Here is a 19,427-nt window from a genome sequence, read left to right on the forward strand (position 1 = left end):
ATTCATAGTGAATATATGTTAACATGATATAAACAAAAATTTGGAAATCACTAAAACTATGTTTGTTGCAATTAATTTCCAACATTAAAATGGTTATTCATGCTGCCAATTTTTTCTAGTGAATATAAATGGTTTCCCAAGAAAAGAAATGAATGAAAAAGAATAAATATTAAACCAGTAAAGAAAGTCCTAAAGTCGGGCGGACCGACTTTATGATACCCTACACCACTTTGCTAATTTAGTAGAGCTCTACATAACAATTAAAAGTTTTTATGGGAGAATTCAATCATACACGCTATGATTATAATTATAATTTAAAATTCAAAGGACTAAATATGCCGAAGCATTTGTATCTTTTAAATTCGGACTTGTATTGCCCATTTGGTGCGAAATTAATTTGAAATCGGATAAAAATATATATGGGAACTATATCCAAATCTGAACCGATCTCGATAATATTTGGCAAAGATATTTCTGAGCTGTATTTGATATATTTCCCTGAATATCGTTGTTACAGAGTGCATATTACGGCTGTGGGTAACAAATATAACAAATCGGATGAACAATATATATGGGAGCTACAGTTATATCTGAACCGATCTTCACCAAATTTGGCATACTAGCTTCTAGACTCAATTCGGTCGTTAGTGCCAAATTCCATCCCATTTGGGCAAATATTATACGTTTGGTGCACAATAAAAGGAAAATCGGACGAAGTTATATATGGGAGCTGTATCCAAATCTGAACCGATCTCGATAAAATTTCGCAAAGGTATTTCTGAGCTGCATTTGATATATTTCTCCAAATATTGTTGTTACGGAGTGCATATTACGGCTGCTGGGGACAAATTATTTTTATTTTCAGGCCTAATTTGGTTGTATGTGCAAAATTTCATACTATTCGGGCTGATATTATACGTTTGGTGCACAATAAAAGGCAAATCGGACGAATATATATATGGGAGCTATATCTCCAATATCGCTATATCTCCGATTATCTCCAATTTCAATAGGGTTCGTCCTTGGAACAAACAAATAATTTGTGCAAATTTCACAAGAATACATGGACAGACAGACGGACGGACAGCCGGACTGACATGCTTAAATCAACTCAGAAAGTGATTCTATGGAGATCCTCAAAAGTAAATATGGGTATATCTTGCTTCCTTCTCCATGTTACAAACAAATGCACAAAGATATAATACCCTTACCACTATGTGGTGTAGGGTATAAAAATCGTAAAATGTATTATATAGTGAAGCAGACAGAATAGGTTATATATGAAACAAAATATTATGCAGATGACCTCCGCTGCTTTGCTGAAACTTTCGATGACCGTTTTGCATAAACGCTGCGGAATTTCATTAATCCAGCATCCAATTTCCTCTTTTAAGGCTTGAGTCGTCCAAAGAAAAAATTTAGAGGAAAGAGTGAAACTCTCTCTTTCAATATTTATACCCTCCACATACATAGTTCGGAGGGTATATTAAGTTTGTCTTTCCGTTTGTAACTCATCGAAGTAATCATTTTAGACCCAACAAAGTATACAAACATGTGATCTGCCGTCCGTCCTTCCCTCTTTTTAATCACGCTAGAGTCCAAATGGCATGTGATATGAGGCTAAAATTTTATAGAGCTGTCTTTTCTCTGCATGCATATTAAGGTCGAAAATGAGCTTTAACGGTTAACATCTTCGTATAGCCCCCACATATTCGGTATTCTGATGGTATTAGACACACGTCCTTACAGAATAGTTCGAAATCGAATATCGGTACGTAAACGTGGACAGATATAGCCCCATTACAAACATCAGCTGCCTACTAATACAAAACAAGTAAAAAAGCTGTAAGTTCAGCCGGGCCGAACTTTGTATGCCCTCCACCAAACAAAGGGTACAAATTTGGCAATTTGCAAAAAAAAAAAATAAATAAAATAAAATCCATTAAACCCGGTTAAGGCTTAAAATTACCGAATGTAGCCATATATTAGGATCTATACGACGACGTGGACCTGCATAGGCCACTTTTGTCATAAGCTCTAAATATTCAAATGCGAAACTTGAAAAAAATATGTTTATAATGTATCTTCAATCGTCAAAATACCGAGTACAGGGGGTTATAAAACGTGGATCTGCACAGATAATTTTCTGGCATAGGCTGTAGTATCCATTACGAAATTCAATTACCAAATTTGAAACAATTCCGGTACATAATGTCGCTAAAATCATCAAAATCTCGAATATCGGGGGTACCGTTATATGGGGGCTATACGAAGACGTGGACCTACATGGGCCATTATCAATGCCAAAAGCCCCGCAAACATAATACACATTTGATCCGGACAGACGGATAGACGAAGGACATTGCTAAATCGACATAGAATTTTATGACGTTCTTCAGCTGCAATGGATGGGGCGGACTCCAAGGATGGAGTTTATACTGTTTTATTATATTGCTTACTACCTCTGCGACTGCATCAGTATGAATGCTATTTAGACCCGCTTGATAGGCTTCATGATCTAGGGGCTCTCTCTTATATCGCTGGACCTCTCTCTCTAGATCATGCAGGTCTTCCGTGACACGCCTAGGTGGGGGAGTTCTGTCCAACATATGGTGTTTAGGATGATTCCAACGATAACACCCAAACAGGTACTGCAACGAAAGCATAGGATTATGCTGAACTTTCGGATCCCCATGTAAATGGTCCACCGGGGTCATGCGGAGGCACCCTGTTGCAGTTCTCAGGGCAGCATTCTGGCAGGTCTGAATACTTTTCCACTGCGTTGCACTTGTATTCCCAGACCACAGTGGTTTCCTTATCCGTACCCCAAGTGTTGCCGGCTAGCGCCTTGAGGACCTTGTTCCTACTTTTCATCTTATCGCAGATAGCTGTGGCTTGCGCGGAAGACTTGAACATGTTATCGAATGTGACCCCAAGGATTTTGGGGTAGTTAGTGGTCGGAATTATGTGCCCATCGACCTGCACATTCAGCTGTGTCCTCATCTCCGCAGTACATGTGGTAAATAGTGTTGCCGTTGATTTCGGGCCGTCCATCTGCCGGTCTGGCTGGTGCTAAAGATGACTTTTGACGAGAGTATCCGATTCGGTCCAAACTTGGTACATTATCATATTATTGTCAAACTTAGATTGAATTAGTTGATGGGTAATATATGTCCACTCCTTCTGGTACCTCCCCACAAAAGGTCGAAATCTCTTATAAGATCCAAAATAACCAACCATTTCAATATTTCTCTCAACACAAGATCAGGTGTGAAGATGGATTATTTCGGACCATTCCTTCTGGTACCTTCCAAACAACGGCATTGGTCCATTCCTTCGAATTCTTTTTCAGAAAGCTTCAACCTTTTGAATAATCATAATGTAAGTCAAAATATCTATATATATAAATGTAAGTTGTGTTAGTTACTACGCTTATAACTTAAGAACCGCTGGATTAATTTTAACGATTCACACAAATTCGGAGTTGTCTACTCTCCGAAAAGGATAATATCCAAAAAAATCGCGTAAAAATGTGATATATTAACATTTTCATTTTGACTTTTCAAATGTACAATAGTAATGTTTTATTTTGCATGATTTTTTTCCATTTTGACTTACTTTTTTCTAATGTACATTTGTAGTGTTTTTTATATTTTATTTTTGAATTCGAATATTTATACCAATTTATTTAATTGACTTGATTTCTTGAGAACTGAAATTGATGGCGGGTTACATGGAAGTGTAGTAGCGAATTATGTGGTGGCGAAACGGAATAGATGATATCGAAATAATTTAACGCGGTCACACCAAAGTTAAAAGATAATTACTTTTTCTAAATCGCTGAAAAATCATGAAAAAGAGATCTCATTGCAAAAATCAAAAAAACATTTTCAATGGAATCGAATTTTAAAGTAATAGTACATTCTATTGACAAACTTTGTAAGGAAGGATCTTAAAACATTTGCTGTAAAAAATCAGCGAAAAAGTTGAAGACTTTTTCAATTTGTTATTCTTTTTTTGTCAATTTTTTTTGTGAACAAAATAAAGAATAATTTTTCATTTCTCTCTTTCTCCAACTTACAATTTAAATGGCAAATAAAATTAATTCCCATCTTATCATTCTGCCCTCAATTATGAGGTGGATAAAACTATTTTTACTTATTTAAATCACGCGAAATGCTATGACATGCTATATTGTTCTGCTATATTTTTTGATTTGGCCTCTATTTGTCATCTTGGATTATAAGGGGTAGAAGAAAGTTTTCAATGTAGGTCGATGTTTCGGAGTAGTGCCCATATAAAGAAGGTACCTCCTAATTTAACCACATTTCAAAGAATTTGGCTAATAATGCGTATTAGGGGGGTGAAAATCTTACACTAAAATTTCAACATATCTACAAATTTTAGAATTTTTATCCAAGTCCACCTTTTGGCGGACAAACAGACTGACATGGTTAGGGGGACTTATGAGGACTCTAATGCACAATCTAAGTTGCTAATGGGTTTAAAAAAGTAATTAACTTTGGCTATTCTTAAATCATTCAGCCCTCAATTATGTAGTATACAAAATACAGCAAATTCCAAATTACTGCTCATTTGACTGGAAGATTTTGCTACGATTTTTACCATATTAAAAATTAATTTGATCCCTTATATGGCGATAAGATTGATATATACTTTTTAATAGATTTGTATAGCACATCCACACAGTTGAAGCCCACGGTTTAAATATTGAAGCCCACTGGTTAAAAATGGGTACAGGTATTTTAAAACACTTTAAATCGACCTGTACGTGAACACTTATATCAGTCATATCTGTGAACAATTATGCTTGGGAATATATGCATAATAGACAAAAACTACGGCCCGGCAACGCGGACCGGGCCAGCTAGTATTTAATAAACAGACATAGGCTGAATGTATACATCTCCCGGTAAAACCAACTGATACTTTTTAACTTGTTTTTTCTAGATTTCAAGCAGAAGAGATCGAATTCGGTAATTATTGGAATAAATAATATGGAGAACTTAAAACAGGAAACCCAAAGTATTTACATTTTTTGCTACCGCATACAACAACAGCAACAATTATTAATGTGGAAGATAACAACTGTTTTGGAATTCAAATCTTATTCTTTGATTAGCAGCAACAACTACCAACTGTCTACATACTTCGGCATAAATTTGAAAGAATGCGAGTGAGATATCATCAAAATAATCAATTTTAAGTGATATTCAAAATTAATAACACCAACATTGATTGACAACACACGTTCAGCATTTGGGAGGTAGTATTAATAAACAAATGGGTAATCTCAGGCCATAACAAAAAAATAATCCAAATCGGACAATATTTTTATGATTTTTTGCATTGACCGAAATAAATTTCAAAATAGGTCCATAATTACACATGTCCCTCACATATACAAATATACCATGGTTTTAAGTAGTTTCCACGATTTTTATAGTTTGGTATTTTGGGTTCTGAAGTGGTAGGATTATTTTTCCAAGAAAAAAACTGCAACAAAGTCAAATGCCATAATTTTTTTTAATTTTATTGAATGAAAGCAAAAATGTCGGAAATAACATCAAATTTTAGAATTAGTTTAGATTTGTTCGAAATGGTCACATTTGGCGCGAATTATGGCCTTCAAAAGGCCAAATAAAACTTCACACGCTGCCGAATATTGCTCTACTGTATTTTGGCCTACTATTGGCGAAGCGCTTGCTTGAGGTGATCGACACTTTGGTATTTTTTAGTGCCAACCCTACTACAGACACAATAGTCCAACGGATTGGTATCTGGAGATTTTGATGGCCATTGTGCGCTGGAAATGAAGTACGAAGTGCGCTTGCTGAGTGCGATGGTGCTGAGTCCTGTTGGAATGTCCAAGGTCTGCGGCCAAAATGTTTGCGTGCCCAAGGCTTTAATACACCCTGCAGAATAGTTTCGCGATAATATTCGACATATATTCTGATGCCACTGTCGATTAATACGAGCGGAGAGCGAGCGAGAGTTCTGGTGGCCAACCGATGGTGCACATTGTCAGCTGACCTCTTTGGGAAGTTAACACGATCATTTTGTTTGTTTGAAAACTGCTAGACAACGAATGTTTTCTCATCGGAGAAAACGAAATTCGACAGTTCACCACGTTCGGCCAAGCGAAGCAACTCTTTAGCTCTTTTGGGTCTATTGTCTTTCTGTTGCGGTGTAAGTTCTTGCTTTTTTGGAATTTCAATTTTTTTACCCCGAGCTCATTTTTTAATATTTGCCGAATGGAATATTGCGATATGTTAAGCTCACGAGCCATTTTTCGGCCACTGCGACGCGGGTTTCGATCAAGTCGCTTTTTTACTTTTTAAACCATTTCTGATGATGTTGCTTTTTTCTTCCGTCCACCTCCTTGACGTCGGGCTACGCTACCAGCATCACGGTAACGAGCGATGGAACAAGACACAAAAGATTTATTCACATTTAAATGCTAGAGTGCTCTGACGATAGCCGCATGTGGTTTTCCAGCCAAATATAAAGAAATCACACTGTCACGCTTGAATTCCATCACGAATAACTTTTTTCTGGAAAATTCTCACCAAAATGCTTTTGTGAGACATAATTCTTACAGCTATGGACGAGTGGTTTAGGAATGACAGCAGTCTGAAGTTGGTTGCAGTTTTTTCATCTCACCCTGTATATGCATCTAAAATAACTTCAGGAATTTCATCAGTTAATCTAAAAGTTAAAGGGAATTTTAAATATTTGAAGAAATCACTTTTACAACCTTGCCTTACCTCATTATTGTACCATTGTGCTTTTAACGACTATTTTGGGCATTGTGCAAAAAACTATGAAATTATACATTTTCCTAAAAGTTTAATTCTTGTAAAATAATTATCAGTTTCTCTGAATATATCGTCTGTAATCGTCAACATCCTCATGTTTTCTTTAGAACATATTTTACGTGTAGTAGCAAGTATATCTGAAAATCGGCTACTACTTTACACATTTCTCTATTCGAACCAAATAATTGAATTCCTTTTTGCCCCTTCAAGCCTAGACCTGCATTACTTTTTCCTTAAAAATTCATTTAAATTCGTTGTGACGTAGCTGTTGCATATTTCAAGCCTCTTGACATGCCCGGCACCGAACAATGCGCCTTGACTTTCGTCCATGGCACATAAAAAAACATTTTTAATATAAATTTGGAAACAACAAGAATGTATCTTAAATTTTTTAAATAAAATGCATTTTTCAGGAAAAAATAATAATAAATTAGCATAACATAGATTAATTTAACTATTTAATAAAGAATCAACTTTGACTTCAATACACTGGATCTGTTTCTAAGAAATTGTAAGGCAAAAATAAATTTGTCTTTAATTGTAATTTCTAGGAAAATAAGGAAAATGTAAACCAAAGGCTAGCCGTAGGATTTCTTCGGAATTATATATATTTCCTACTTTTACCACACAAGGCCATAGACATATTAATCAAATGAAGGGAATTTCCAAATAAAAGCAAAAGTTTTTGTTTACATCACCTCTGTTAGTAGCCAAGGCGTCGTCTATCTTTTACTTTTTTGCAATTTAATAGCAACAAATAATATCAGAATACGCGTATGTGAGTTAGATGCACACATTATTTATTTACCATGGCAACGCATTGCCTAAAACACTAAGGCATCAGTATTGCATAGGGCGAAGCGATACATTTTCGCAGAGCTTCACTGTGACACGTGTAAAGAGTCTACGATGAGCCACGTAAATTGGTTTATTTCATATTTAGAGAAAATCACTGACAGCATAGCACTTCTTGATCTATTTAAATGTCACCAAATATATAATGCTTCAAAAATTTGGGTATACCTAAAAAAACAACTAAGCAAAGGTTATACTTGGACGGGGCCGACAATACCCTGCAATTTGCTGTATACTACAATTTGCTGTATACTTTCTGCACATCTGAAATCCATTTGATTAAAATGAAAATTCACCTAAGAAATATTGTCATATCTAGTATAAAATAAAAGCAAATTTTGAAGCTAATTGCTCCTCTTTTCGATTAATCATCATAGTCCTGGAACCAAATATTTTCCAAAAACGTACGATCTCTAAAAACATCTGCATTAAATGTAGCATATGTTCCTATTTAACAATTTAATTTCAGTCTTTAAATAATATAATGTAGTCCTGCAAAAGTTTTATCTTGGCTTTTGACCGAAACTAATATTTAAAAATTTCAGACTCCTCTATATGATTTCCTATATCTCCGATATTTGGCAATATTCGACAACGGAATCAGAATTAATAAAGGTCAGAGGTGCCACTTTCATGTATTTTTGATTTCGCTAATTGTGGTATTATCTATATCTATAAAAGAGGAAAATGTTTGCATGTTTGTTTGTTCGTAATTTATGGACTCAATTATATGCACATATCTATTGATCGATTACAGTACAGTCTCCAAATTTAGAATGCGTAGCGGAATTTGGAACAAAAATAAATTTGCCAAATTATATTGAAATCGGTTCAGGTTTGCATATAGCTCCCATACATATTTTCGACCGATTTCGTTTCCAATGAAATTCGGCTTGAGTGACTAAATTTGGTACAAAAATAAATTTAAAAAATTATATTGAAATCATTAAAGATTTGGATATAGCTCCCATATATATTTTCGTCCGATTTAGTTTATTATATGCCACAAACACGATGTTTATGTTCGATTCCAATGAAATTTGGAATGTGTGACGGGATTTGATCCGAAAATAAATTTGTCAAATTATATTGAAATCGGTTCAGATTTGGATGTAGTTCCCATATATATTTTCGGCCAATCTCATGTATTTGATGCACCAACACAAAACATTTGTCCGATTCCAATGAAATTCGGACAGAGAGACGAAATTTGATACCAAAAAAAAAAAAAATTGCCAAATTATATTGAAATCTGTTGAGGTTTGGGTGTAGCTCCCATACATATATTTCGGCCGATTAAATGTATGTTATGCACCAAACAGTATGTGTGGCGGAATTTGATTACAATAATAAATTTGAAAAATTAATTAGAAATCTGTTAAGATTAAGATATAGCTCCCATATATGTACCGATTAACATATTTGATGCACCAAACACTATATGTACCTCCAATTTTAATGATATATGGACGGTACCTCCCGATATTCGGTATTTTGATGATTTTAGCGACATTATTCACCGGCATTGTTTCCAATTTGGCATTTGAAGTTCGTAATGGATACTACAGCCTAAGACAGAAAATTATCTGCGCAGGTCCAAGTCTTCGTGTAGCCCCCATATAATGGTACCCCCCGATATTCGGTATTTTGATGATTTTAACGACATTCTTTATCAGCATCGTTTCAAATTTGGTATTTGAAGTTCGTAATGAATACTACATCCTTAGTCAAAAAATAAGCCATGTAGGTCCACGTCTTCATATAACCCCGATATAACGGTACCACCCGATATTCGGTATCTTGATGATTTTAGCGACATTATTTATCGGAATCGTTAAAAATGGGCCATGTAGGTCCACGTCTTCGTATAGCCCCCATATACCGAACTCCCCGATATTCGGTATTTTGATGATTTTAGCGACATTATTTACCGGGATTGTTTCAAATTTCGCATGTGAAGTTCGTAATGGATACTTCAGCCCATGCCAGAAAATCGTCTGTGCAGGTCCACGAATTTTTTTTGGAAATTGCCAAATTTGTACCAAATGGTGGAGGGTATTAAAAGTTCGGCCCGGCCGAGCTTATAGCTTTTGTACTTGTTATTATTCCTTATAATTAGAACAGTGATGGCTTGTTTGTTCGGAATACCATAGTATTTTGTTGTTGCAAAATGGTCAGGCTTAATACCTTTATTGTTGTTTTTATAAAAACGTTTGTTTATTAGTGGAGAACGATGGTAATGTTTACCAGGGGGTAAGTCAGGGAATACTTAGGTTTCGGAAACAGCCACCAATCCTCATTAGTTCCCTTGTTTTTTGTCTGGGAAATTTCCCCATAAGTTATTTTAAAAATAACTTCAATGACAAAAAACTTTTTTACCCAAGTGACGAGATCTTAAGCTCAATAGAAGAGAAACCAAAGAATTAAATAAAACTAAAATTCTTTTGGAAAATCTTCTAAATCTTACAACCGCAGTTATAAACATTTCATATGACCTACACTTTTATAGCCTCCACAATTTGGAAATTGACTAGTGTGAAAATATGTCTGTATTTGCCAAAGTTCCAGTATTCGGCTGTATGGGTCACTTGTTGTTAGGAATATCTAATGAAAATGTCAAACAATTCTGTAAAAAAGTTGGCTACAGCCATCAAAATACATAATATATGGAGGATAGGCACTGAAAACGTGTATTTATATAGTAATTGTTCTATATAAACAGAACCAGTAAGGAAAGCTCAAAAGTCGGGCGGGGCCGACTATATGATACCCTACACCACTATGCATATTTAGTAGAGCTTTCGTAAAAAGGTTTATACAGGGCATTTCAGAGCTCTATGAGATATTTGGTACAAAATCAAAATCTATCTAATTCTATCGTGCATTTTACGAACTATAGCTATCTCTGCACCGGGTTTATCCAAATTTGACGTATTAGCTTCTACACTGAGTTCGGTCTTATGTACGAAAATTCAGGTGATTTGGGCTGATATTGACCATTTAGTGCACAATTAACCTGAAATCGTTAGAATAATGTGAAGAGTATGCTATGCTATGCTATATCCAAATCGGAACTGATTTTGATAAAATTAAAACGACTATTTTTGGGCTTTATCTGATATCTGGTACCAAATATCATTCTTGTGGAGTGCATATTACGAATGTGAGGGACTTAAAGACCAAATCGGATGAAAGATATATATGGGAGCTATAGCTATATCTGAACCGATTTTTACTAAAATTGGTGTACTTGCTTCTAAGCTGGTTTCGGTCGGATTTGCCAAAATTGATGCTATTACGGCCATTTGGTGGTCAATCACCCGAAATCGGATGAAGATATATATGGGAGCTATATCCAAATCTGAACCGATTTCGATAAAATTTAAAACAGCTATTTCTGTGCTCCATCTAATACCTGGTACCAAATATCACGGTTGTGGAGTGCATAGTAGGAATGTAAGGGACTTAAAGATCAAATCGGATGAAAGATATATATCGGAGCTATAGCTGTATCTGAACCGATTTTCTCCAAATTTGATGTACTTGCTTCTAGGCCAAACTCGGTTGGGTGTGCCAAAATTCAGGTCATTTGGACTGATAGTGGACATTTGGTGCACATTTAACCCGAAATCGGATGAAGATATATATGGGAGCTATATCTAAATTTGATCCGATTCTCACCAATTTCAATAGGGCCAAAAAAATATTGTTTGGAAAATTTCATCTCAATCGGATAATAAATGCGACCTGCATTTTGTTCACAAGAATACATGGACAGACGGACGGACGGACGGACGGACTGACATGCATAAATCGACTCAGAAAGTGATTCTATGAAGGTTCTCAAAAGTAACTATGGGTCTATCTCGTTTCCTTCTCCATGTTACAAACAAATGCACAAAGACATAATACCCTTACCACTATGTGGTGTAGGGTATAAAAACGATTTCGGAGAAAGAATCCATTATTAACTCTTTATGCGGAATACAAAGTTATTTCACCAGAAACTGAGGCTAATATCTTCAAATTACCGGATATATGAAGGTACCTTTATAGGGAAGCTATAGGAATCATATTATGAATTCTAAATACTTAAATAAATAATTATGACTAGAATCGTCAAAATATCGAATATCAGTAGGTGCCTTTATATATACATATACAATATTGTGCCACATGAGGTAGAATCCATTAGAAACTCTATCTACCAGTTATTTCGTTAGAAAACATGGCTGAAATCGTCAAAATTCCGAATATCGGGATGTAGAATATGGCTCATCTTCGAATTTGACCTGACTGCAAACAAAAAAATACTCTATGAAAAATGTTAGCTCTCTATCACATGTCGTTTTGACCCCAGCGGACGAAAATGACTAAATCTACTCAGAATTTTACTCTGATGAAGTGTCGGGTCTTAAATGATTATTTTGATGAGTTACAAACTGAATGACAAGCATACTATGTATTTAGAGGGCATAAAAACAGGAGTCTACGAATGATTCTATTGTCCGTATCCACAGTGTATTCCTCTTGAAAGGGACATGAAGTAATAATAATGCCTGGGCAAAATTTCAAAACATTTGCATTGAAATTTCCCGATATACCTCCATTTCAATAGGGGAATAAAAAATTTACAGAGATCAAGAACGAAAATACTTTTATGGAGTATTCGACAGATAATTCGAGTGGGGTTTATTAGTAATTCTCACGAGTTTAATTAAATTCATTTGTTCGTATAAGAGGCTAATAGAAGAAAGAGCTCTGAAAACAACGACTGTCATTGATACGTATAGAAGTTTTAGGAAGTTAAATTTGCATTAACTTACGATCTTGCATATCACACCATTAATTAGAGTATGAATTTTGAATTAGCTACGTTATGTATCAAGGATAGACCAAGAGCTCTTAACGTTAACCCGGAAAAACTTAGTATATGTATTTTCACTTGCTAAACAAAAATGGGGCACTTCGGTGACTGATTCACCTGAACAAGATAATCAACATTTCCAATAGGGTTAAATATCTGGGTGTGATTGTAGGTAGTACACTTAATTAAAGAGACCACATCCAAAAAAGAGCAAATAAGGCTCACTTGCTTAATGTCAACACGATACCGCCTATCGTAAACTTCGTAACACACAGTAAGATTGCCATAGAAGCTATAACAGCTTTTTTTTATAACAATATCAACAAGCAAAAAAACACAGCTAAGTTCAGTCGGGCATCCATTTGGAAGGAACTTGAAAAATTTCGAAAAATTTCCGAAAACCTCCACTTATATGAAAACTGTTATATCCGAACTATACCAAGATGTGGAAATTTTTTGTTATACGAACTTCAAATACAATACGAACTTCAAATACAAAATTTGAAACAGTTCCAGTGAATAATGTCGATAAGATCATAAAAATATTGAATATCGGGAGGTACCGTTATATGAGGGCTATATGATAACTTGGACCTACATGTCCCATTTACGAACTTAATCTGCCTACTGGCGTGATTACAACAGACAGACGGACAGACACACAGACGGACATGGCTAAATCGTCTTAGAATTTTACGCTGATCAAGAATATATATACTTTGTTGAGTCTGACATGAGTATTTCGAGGAGTTACAAACGGAATGACAAAATTAATATACCCTCCATAGTATGGTGGAGGGTATACAAAGATTTCAATAAAGATTTCGGCATGTAGGTAACTATTGGTGGGAATGCAGGGGTAAGGACTGTTTTTTTTTCGGAAATTCGTACTCAAAAGGTACTAAGAAGTTCTAAAAACTGTGTTTTTAATATTAAATTCTATATTTTTAGTTATATGGGGGATATATAAACGTGGACTGACATGGCCAATTTACGAACTTGACCTGCCCACTGGTAAACTATGCATGTATGCAAAATTTTAGTCTTCTATTTCAATTCTATCTCAATTCGTTCGTTAATTAAAACCTCTTAGAAAACATCGTCTTAGAATTTTACGCTGATCCCTTCTTTTCTGGGTCTATTATAAATATTTCGAGGAGTTACAAATGGAATGACAACGCTAATATACCCTCCATAGAATGGAAAACTGTATTGGAATGCATAAATGCAATCAACAACTCTTTTCAAGACCGTTCAATACGCTTTATATGGGTACCAGGTCATGCGAGGGTGAGAGGTGAGGTGACAGCAAACTCTCTCGCAAAAACAGGCAGGGAATTAGCAAAAGTGCGGGGATTAGAGGTGAGGTGACAGCAAACTCTCTCGCAAAAACAGGCAGGGAATTAGCAAAAGTAAACTTGATCTATCCAATACCATTAAATGCGTCAAGTCGAGAGATAAAACATGGTCAAAAAACTCCCACATATGTATGCCTATGAAGCAATGAAGACGTAAGGAAAATAAGAAAAATCCTAGGGGAGGACCCAATTTAATAAAAACAAAAAACATTTTATTACATGGTAAGAAAGATATTAGTGGGGTAATAGACATCCCTACGGGGTACCTGGGTCCACACGCACATTTGTACAAGAGATGATGTGTGTGAAGAAATGTGTGTGTTTTTTGTTAATGCCCAGCGTTTTAAAAAATCAGATCCCAATTCTTAAGGAACAAACAAAGGAATTTGGTTAAGGTAATTGAATTTCTAAAAAATAGACTGTAAACTGTCCGTCTTCTTTCAATGACTTTTAATCTTGAGCGCACAGCAGGCCTATACTGGCTTAACTGTATGTCCACCAGGGCATATGGCGTATGTTTTGATCTTTTTTTCCTTTTGTCGATCCTTCTTTTAAACCAAATCTAATCAAACTCCTCAAAATAATACTGTTTGTCTAAGACTAATACGCCTTGGCCTATTCCCCTTGTTAGAAAGCTACAAGCTAAAAAAGTATCAGTCGATCAAACAGATGTATACCATCAGCCAATATTCGATTATTTAAATATTTTTTGACTTCTTTTATGATTATTCAAATTGAGTAGATTTTGAAGGAATCGGGCCCAAATAAATATGATAAAAAATATTGCTATTTATATTTGGACTATATTGGTCACTTTCTCCATTTTATATAAGATATGTAATAACATTTGGAAAATGGTAAAAGGTGCGTGACGTACCAGATATAGTATTCCATTCACATACTTCACCTAATACAGATAAAAATATTGGCATGGTCAAAATTACAAGAAAATCGAACATTTATATCAAATTTATATCGAAATCAAAAATTCCATATTCATCTCAGGTTTTTGGTTGAGAGAAATATTTAGACAAGGTAAAGTAAGGTGTAAAGAATCGTTGACTTTTTTCGCAAGTTATGACAGATAAGAGTATTTTACCAGAAAGAGTGGAACGATATATCTTCACAGCAGATCTTATTTTAGTAGAAATAATAGAATGTGTGAAATATGAAGAAACCCGGATGCCATTTTCGTATTTTATAATCGTTTTGGTTATTCAAAACTTTGACCTTTTGTAGGGGAGGTACTAGAAGCATCTCTACCATCTTTATAACGGATCTTGTGTTGATAGAAATATTGAGATGTGCCAAGTCTGAATGGAATTAGATCTTAATTTCGCGTTTTATGTTCTTCACGGGTTTTAAAAAAATTTGACCCTTTGAGGAGGAGGCACCAGAGGGAGTGGACCGATATTTTCCATCTTCACGCCAGACCTTGTTTTAGTAAAAATATTGTGATGTGAGTAATTTTAAGATAATCGGACTCGTATATCAGATTTTATAACACTTATAATTATCAACTTTTTGATCCTTTGTGGAGATATTGTTCATTTTCGCACCTGACCTAGAACTGATGCAAATATCAGGATTGGCAAAGTTGGAGCAAAATCGAATTATCCTTACTCTTTCTGTGCAAAATATATATTTTTGAAAATTTCGACCCTTTGTGGAGCAGGTGCCAGAAGGAGTGGACCGATATTGCCCATCTCCGAACTTGACCTAAGTTTAATAATAATATAACGATGTACTAAGTTTGGACCAAATCGGATGTTACCTTTGAGAGTTATCATACGCACCTGGCAGACGGACGGACATCGCTAGATCGACTCCAAAAGTCCTGAGACGGATTTGATTCAAAAAAAACCTAGGGTATTAAACCGTTATTTCGATGAAGCACGTTTTGACCGTGTTAGCCGTATGGCTGAGGGTATAGTAACTGAAATAGACAGCAGAAATTTTGTACACATGCGCGTTTGTTTGATGTTGGCTATTTTGTGAGATTTTGTTCGCTAAACGAATTGTCTGATATTTAGTATTTCATATTCGTAATGGTTTTTAAGCCTTATGTAGATTTCAGATTTTAGTTATATTTGAAGTTGACATCGTTTTTTCTAATTTTCTAATGGAACTGATCACAGTTTGAACTTATGGATACCTAATACATAGTTCATCCTTCATCATACCCATTTATCAATCTCCCCTATTATTTCTTCGCTTTCCACTTGCCCATCTAAGTAGAAAATATTTTTGTTTACACACTTTCATTGCTTTCACTTTCGCCAGACATTCCATTGACTTAAGAATGCATTTCTGTACAGATTAACACATTTTATGCGTAATCTGGGCCACAGGGGATGGATCCTGATGAACTCAACCTGCTAACCCTGCCGGTGGGTTCAAATCTAAGTGGACAAGTTATTGTTGCACTCTAGTGTTGTAATGTTGGCAGTGCATGTGAACACGCTGTGTATTGAGCTGAGCAAGGTCTTTGCTTAGTTAAAAGCTAAGGGTCCTTGTGCATTTAGTTAATGCTCGTGAACAATGAACCCTGGTTACGCCAAGCGTTTTGTTGTTTACGTTGTTGTCGTTTTTGTTTTCTTTCAAACCAACGACAACAACGATAAAGACGTTGATGGGGGGATGACGATGAAGATGGGGAGGTGGATGGAGTGTGGGGTGGGGTGGTTTGTGTTCTGTTAAAACTGAAATGCTGGTACGACGATGATGACGATAATTTTCTACTCTTAACCCAATTCACACGGTCAGGCGACAACTCAAGTAGCAACCGGCTGGCTGGCTAACCAAAACACAACGACGTCGACAACAACGACAGACTCTACTCTGCCAGACACTTGAAATGCTGAGCTTACCTTTTAATGATGTTTGTTTTTGTTTTGTGGTGTTTTAATTTTGGTTGCTTGTCAGGACTTTTTCCTTGTTTATGTTGATGTTGTTTTTGTCGTTTTTTTTTTTTTTTTGTTTTTGGTCCAAGCACAAATTTAGAAAGAATTTCGCTTTTGTTTGTTATTTTTGGTACTGTGGTTTTTGTTATTCTCAAGTTGTAATACTTGCACTTTTGCTTAGGTGGTTTCAGGAGCTGTTCCTTGCAAATTATTTAAAATTTGTTGAATTTAAAATTATTTTTATGTAATTTTGGATGAACTCTTATATAAAACATCAATTCCTTTTTTATATCCGTATTATGAGGGGGATTGTGAAAACCATGGCTAAGTAACGCACTTTTGGAGGGGGAAGGGGCCCTTCTACTATGTATATTTACTACAACAAGACAATCCTCTTTGCATTATTTACATATTTACATGACAACAACAAAAAGGCGATATAAATTACAACAACGCAAGTTAACACATGCAAGCACGCACGCACAACAACCGATGAAGACGATGCGAAACTGACGGGAAACGGATGCGGAAACAAGTGTGATTACGCGTTTATTTGTCTATCTCTCTGGCTCTGCACGGCGTATGAGTGATGTGCGAATTGTTTGTTTGTTTCTTTTGTTGGGAATGGAATGGAATTGATTTGTATTTGTTTTGATTTTCTGTTGTTTTAGTTATTTGTTACCCGTTTGAATTTCTTTAAGTAAATTTTGATTTAACATTTTTGTGATTTTTTTTTCTACACAATTTTTGTCACATAACACCAGGCGTATACATTTTTTCGCTCGCTTTCATTTATTGTCCTTCAATGTCCACCACTTTCTTTTTTCAATTTACATATTAGCTGCACAGTGGATTTTCGTTGGTGGTGGCTGCAGCACTGAATTCTGTTCCGTTCGCTAGATTTGTTGTTATTAATGGCATGCCCATAATAATTATGATGATGATGTTGAAACACCACACACATGTTTGGAGAAACGCTCTAGCGACTGATTCACCTGTTCACGCTTCGCTTAAATGACAAACTAGTTTTTTTGAGGCAAGCAAAATTATCACAAACTGATGGCAAGCAGCTGACTTGGGTGTGGAGACTTGGACAAGGCGCATGAGCCATTTTTCCACATCAACAAATCCACTGAGAGCCGTGAGTACCCATGGTTTTCGAAATCTCCGCACAAATTCGAAATCTCCACACAGCCGCACAAAGTCTACAATGCCAATGCCATAGAGCCAAACGACCATCTGTTTGAATTTCAAGTTTAAGTTAACAAACTGTTGGCTGTGAATCTTTTGCCTGCTTGTCTCGCTAGCGGATAAAATGCTTCGTGCAATGGTTTTGATAGAGAGCACGAGTAAATGTGAATGTTTCTGTGTGTGTGTCTGTGTATGATAACGTGTGGCTGTGTGCCAATGTTTTCATTTTTCGCTTTCACTTAGGCAGGCCATGGCATAGGCAAAAACTTTTATCTGTTGAATGATGATAAGCAGACATTGACACAACCCTCAGTCACACATACACAGTTCTATCAGTACGTCTTCTTTGGAGGCTTCGAATATCCATGCCAAATACAAGCAGAGCTCTCCCCATTACACAGCGATAAAAGCGGCAACATTTTTAAAGTTAAGAAATACTTTTTTTTGATATTCAAAAAACCCAAAAACTTGCCTCTCAAAATGGGGGCTATTTGATGTTAGCAACAATGATAAGTCCTGTCGTTACAAGTTATTGCTCTTTTGTACTGATATCGGGTGGATGCTGAAACATATATTGTTCACATCTTTTTTGTCGTGAAATTTATTGTACTGCATGGGCATGGGGTTGTGTTTCTTACCAATTATTATGTATAAATTCAAATAGAACTTTAAAAAATGCAATGAAAACGTACTAGGCAAGAAATATAGGAAGACGTCATCGAATATGGAGACATATTCGATTTCTGCCGGCAACACCTAAAAATTAGACTACATAAATTAACATTTCCCGTTTGTCTGCATAAAAATCTAATAAAATTTTGCCAATGAATTTTCGTCAGGCTGTCTTAATCCTGATAGAGCACACATAATCGAAGCTTATTTCCATTTTTGCTAGATTGGGTGGCATTTTCACTAAAGACAGTTTAATATTGTAGGGATTTTGAAACTAATATGAAAAGTTCGGTGGAACTCTTGGGAGTCAGGTATCCTCCGAAATGGTTAATTATACCCTACAACACTATGTGTTGGGGGTATTATAAGTTTGATTGGCCCAAAAATTATGTAACACCACGAAATATTGGTTTCCCACATAGGAAAGTATATATGGATCTTCCTAGCTCGCCGAGCTGAGTCGATCTAGCTATGTATGTCCGTCCGTCCGTCTGTCCGTCTGTCCATGTTAATTTGTAATCACTCTACAGGTCGCAATTATGGCCCGATCTTCACGAAATTTAGAATGGAGGGGGTTTAGGGGTTGAAATGGATCAATTACTGAAAAAATGTCGGATTTTGCAGTAGCTATACAGGTCGCAATCATAAACCAATCGACGAGGAATTTCGCATGTAGCTAGAGTTTAGGGCAGGGAAGAAGCCTACCAATTCGGGTGGTCATCGGATAATATTTAGCGGGTCA

General features: G+C 35.8%; 1 protein-coding gene across 1 annotated transcript in view; it reads right to left on the reverse strand.

The window, feature by feature from the left end:
- Positions 1–17,825, reverse strand: part of LOC131801595 (5-hydroxytryptamine receptor 2B-like) — a 118,572-nt gene extending 100,747 nt beyond the window's left edge. The window contains exon 1 of the mRNA XM_059120408.1: positions 16,790–17,825. The gene's annotated coding sequence lies outside the window, so the exon portion shown is untranslated. The remainder of the gene's footprint in view (positions 1–16,789) is intronic.
- Positions 17,826–19,427: the final 1,602 nt, after the last annotated feature.

Source organism: Musca domestica, unplaced genomic scaffold (assembly GCF_030504385.1).
Source record: "Musca domestica strain aabys unplaced genomic scaffold, Musca_domestica.polishedcontigs.V.1.1 17, whole genome shotgun sequence".
Taxonomy (NCBI): Eukaryota; Metazoa; Arthropoda; class Insecta; order Diptera; family Muscidae; genus Musca; species Musca domestica.